This window comes from Hoplias malabaricus, chromosome X1 (genome assembly GCF_029633855.1).
Source record: "Hoplias malabaricus isolate fHopMal1 chromosome X1, fHopMal1.hap1, whole genome shotgun sequence".
NCBI classification, from domain to species: domain Eukaryota; kingdom Metazoa; phylum Chordata; class Actinopteri; order Characiformes; family Erythrinidae; genus Hoplias; species Hoplias malabaricus.
In genome coordinates, this window is record NC_089818.1 from 22,036,979 (window position 1) to 22,042,020 (window position 5,042).

Consider the following 5,042-nt stretch of genomic DNA (forward strand, 5'->3'; position numbering starts at 1 on the left):
GTGCTGTTTCCAGCTCTGCACTAAACCAGCCAGTTTCACTAATGAGCTTTGTGTGTTGGACGAGGAGAGGAGCTCATTAGTGAAATCAGGTGCTACTGTGGAGGTCTGGACCAAATAACTGAAGACTCGGCCACCTTCAGCGAGACCCAAGGTACAGATGCTGCAGAGTAGGCTTCTACATTTGAGTTAACTCTTAGAGGTCCAAAGTCATTATTGTTGTTTTTGCTGTAAAATTGTTTGATTAATATTTAATATTAACATTTCACTAAATAATGCGCTGATAAACTCTGTGGTCATTAAGTAGACGCCCTGAATGTGTATTATTTTTTCTGATTTCACAAACGTATTAGCTGTTATTTTGGGATGCACTGAACATTTGGTAACTGAGATCATTTTGGCAGAAAATGGATAAATACAAGCACTTTCAATGTTAAAATAATTTAATCACATGATCAAATCGCATCCAAAACAGTAACTATGAGAACTAGGAGAAGGAAGATCTTAACTTCCAGTGGAAGTCAATGTACAAATGATGTTATTCCATGTGCATTTGGAGAATTCTTTTTGGAACTGTGTGAAGGGCAGTGATGTGTTCAAATGATGTAGAAACTAAAAAAGCTACAAAATTGGAGATGCATGTTTTTCTTTGAACTGCAACGAATTGAAGCAAACACGTCGATGGGAAGCATTTTAAAGTGTCACAGAGTGACCCATGAGTGGTGGTTTGCAGACATTTTCAAGAGTTGGCTGATTTTTCAAAAATGGCTACATCTGCAACGACTTAGAGCTTTTCAAATGTCATTTTACACTTAAAATCACAACCAGTGTGAGGAGCATGAGGAGGACACATAGGCGACGGCAGCTGTAGTAAAAGGACAGTTCCTCCTCCCATTCCTAACACATCCACTCCATCTGTGTCAGACGTCTTGGAAAATGCACTTTTTTAATTTATATTTTTGTTGTTGTTATACAGAGATGATGTATGTTACATTCTTCAGTCAGTTATAAGCCCAATATTCTATTAAAGAAGATAATAGAAATATTTGTTTTACTCATTAATTATGTTAATTGATGTGGTCAAATAAAATTTTTATGGAGGGTTATTTATTTATTTACTTTACTGACTCATTTATTTGAAGTCAGATTGAAATATTTTACTTGCACAGGGGCAGACAAACTGACAACGTTTTATTTGTTTATTTTGCTCATTTATTTGAAGTCATGGTGTTCTTTGTTGGTGATATGTCTGATGGGGTTTTGAAAATGTTCATTCATTCATTATCTGTAACCCTTATCCAGTTCAGGGTCACGGTGTGTCCAGAGCCTACCTGGAATCACTGGGCACAAGGTGGGAATACACCCTGGAGTCCTGGCAGTCCTTCACAGGACAACACACACCCTCATACATTCACTCACACACTCACACCTACGGACACTTTTGAAACCCACACAGATACAGGGAGAACACACCACACTCCTCACAGACAGTCACCCGGAGGAAACCCACGCAGACACAGGGAGAACACACCACACTCCTCACAAATAGTCACCCAGAGGAAACCCACGCAGACACAGAGAGAACACACCACACTCCTCACAGACAGTCACCCGGAGGAAACCCACGCAGACACAGGGAGAACACACCACACTCCTCACAGACAGTCACCCAGAGAGGAAATTGAACCCACAACCACCAGGTCCCTGGAGCTGTGTGACTGTGACACCTACCTGCTGCGCCACCGTGCCGCCCTAAAAATTTTCAGTGTTCAATAAACACATTTGAAATGTATTTTTGTAGTTGTATGATGTTTGAGGAGCAAGATAAATGAACAATTATGCTATTTAAGTTTTCCAATGGTGTAAAAAGTAGCAAAAGTAATGAAAATCTACAAAGATAAAATGTGTTTATTGTTCAGTATTCAGTCTTTGGTCAAAGGTTTTTCTTTTTGTTCATATTTAGTGTCAGCCTTTATTTTTCAATTTGGTGCATCCCTTGGGTTTATCAACTCGTTAACCCCTGTAGCTACCACAAACACAGGAGTGAATTCAGGTGCTGATGTGGAAGGATTAGTTCTGCAGTGCATCCAACAATAAAGGAAGTAATGCGCTGCTTTAATATAGTGATAGGAAACTAGGAAATGCTAGCACACAGACTCAATACAGACATTAGAGGTCTCCTCTGTGGGTCGATATACATCGCAAATGACACGTTAGCGTGTCATCAAACACAGTAAAGGGGGCTTGATCTTAAGGGCATGACAACTACATATTGGTAAACAGTGATTCATTCCCAGTAAGACATCTTTGTAATCAATGTCACCAAAGAAACGCCACAATATCAAACAGTGACGAAGCCATTAATCCTAACTCCCCCCAAGACGCCTTAAGGAGATCCTTCGCTTTCAGAGCTGTCAACAAAATTTGCAGCATGCATGATCTTTCAGAGAGAAACGAAAAAGGTTATTGACCCCAAGGGCTTTGCGCGTATTGGGTAAGAGTGGAATAACAAGCAGATATGGTAAAGATCAGACCTGTCGGAATTGATTCGGCAGTTTCAGATTCAGAGAGTCTCCGGCTGCTGTAATACGATCGCTGTCAGTCATCTCACAGACACTTCATTTAAAGCTCAGTCAGGAACATGTGCCACAGTCACCCTGGGACTCCCTCAGATTACTAACCAGGAGCAGGGCCTGTGGATGCTCATGTGCTAAAGTTTTTGGTCTTATCACAACATTTTCAAGTATACTGAGTTCCACTGACCGTACAGGAGCACTTTGTAGTTCTACAAATATCCATCTGTTGCTCTGCATACTTTCCTATCCCCACTTTACATTGCTCTTCAGTGTTCAGGACCACAGGACACTGACGTGCTGCACGAGTGGAACAGGTACAAGGTAGGTGTTCCTAATCCAGTGATCGCTCACTGTATAGTGCACGCAACTGGCACACCGGGCAGGTTTTTATTTGGACATATCTTATATTTAATGTGAGATGTGTTAACTTATGTGTGGTGGTGAGTGAAGGAACAGTGCTGTCTCCTCCCTCAACATCCACAGCTGAGGTGCCTTTGAGCAGATTAATTTGAGCGCGTTAAATGCAGAAGGCGGCGGCACGGTGGCGCAGCAGGTAATGTCGCAGTCACACAGCTCCAGAGGTTGTGGGTTCGATTCCTGCTCCGGGTGACTGTCTGTGAGGAGTGTGGTGTGTTCTCCCTGTGTCTGCGTGGGTTTCCTCCAGGTGACTGTCTGTGAGGAGTGTGGTGTGTTCTCCCTGTGTCTGCGTGGGTTTCCTTCGGGTGACTATCTGTGAGGAGTGTGGTGTGTTCTCCCTGTGTCTGCGTAGGTTTCCTCCAGGTGCTCCAGTTTCCTCCCACAGTCCAAAACACACCTTGGTAGGTGGATTGACGACTCAAAAGTGTCCATAGTTTTGAGTGAATGTGTGAGTGTGTGTCTGTGTTGCCCAGTGAAGGACTGGCACCCCCTCCAGGGTGTGTTCCCGCCTTGTGCCCAATGATTCCAGGTAGGCTCTGGACCCACAGCGACCCTGAACTGGATAAGCGCTAACAAATAATGAATGAATGAATGAAATGCAGAAGGCACATTTCTTTGTACATTGTTAACCGATAAATAAATGCACATTTGAAGCATATTGTGTATTAAGTGTAGAAACAAGGAGGTTGTTTTAAGGCTTTGGCTGATTGGTGTTTAGTACGAAAGCAGATATCTTTGAGAAACTAAAAGCAAGTCTCAATGCAAGAATGGGAGCTGTAATAAAGGCAAAGAATAGACAGAGTAAACACTGAACAGACTTAATCTGCTGTCAGAGCTTTGTTTGGGTGTGTGTGTGCATTTTCATGCTTCCTGTGGCTAAGCAATATTTGCGTGAAGCTCTGTTAAAGCCCCTGTCAATAATAACTGCAACTTGTAGGTCAGTTGTAATATTACTGTGGCTTTTAACACTTTGAAGTCTAGTGAAGATCATTTTGCTGAAGTATAAAATAATATAAAATTACTGACTGTAAAAACAAGATTTTATTTTTCTGTTAAAAAAGTCACGTCTTTAAAATTTGGAATATGGTTAACATCTTTATTTTTGAATATGGATAACTATTTTTACCCCCTCGAGTCATTTTGGACCATTTTTATTGACCTTTTCTACGACTGGACGCTACGATGGACATTGAAATAAAAAAAATAGAGAATAAACAAATCTGAGAATAAAGTCAGAATGATTCTGAGATTAAAGTCTGAAAAACAATCACTGCACGTATAATGAAGCACACACAACCCTTTGAAGTGTAAGTGGGGAATGCAGTGTATTGTTGAAGTCATAAAATCTCTAAATATTCTGACTTTATTCTTGGACTTTTTTCTCACATTTTTCAGAGTTTAATCTCAGTATTATTTCAATTTCATTTATTTAAATGCTTAGGAAATTCTTTAAACTTTTAAAGACACAATGTCTCTGCAAGTTTCAGTGAGATATGTGTGATATAAAATGGCCTTGCCTTTCTTTTGTATCATCACTGGTTTCCAATGTGTCTTCAAAGGGGGGCGGGTGGGTGGGGGGCGACTACTGTCATGCAGACTGACCAATTAAATGTTTACAGAGAAGGTTATCAACCAATAACGGTAGCTCTACAGTCAGACCGTCCAATCATAAGATTTTAGGCTACTTCACCACGCCCCCTTCTCACTCAAGCGAACCAATCGGAGTAGGGGAGGGCGGGACTAGTTTGTGAACCAAACTTCTCGAAGTTCTATGTAAGCTCTAGAAAAACAAAATCCTGGACGTTTGTGAAATTCCGCACGGACATTTTTTTAAGTCTAAAAAAGAGGACATGTCCTGGTAAAAGAGGACGTCTGGTCACCCTAACGTTAAAGTGTACCACTTTTCCACAAATGAACATAGTTCATGAACACATAAATAAACACCTGTGACACGCTTTGTTCAAAATACCACAAGGACCAAACACTACAACAGCCCGATTTAGAAAGTCCAGTTTCAGTCCCTGTTACGTTAAACGAGAACGAGCCACTGCT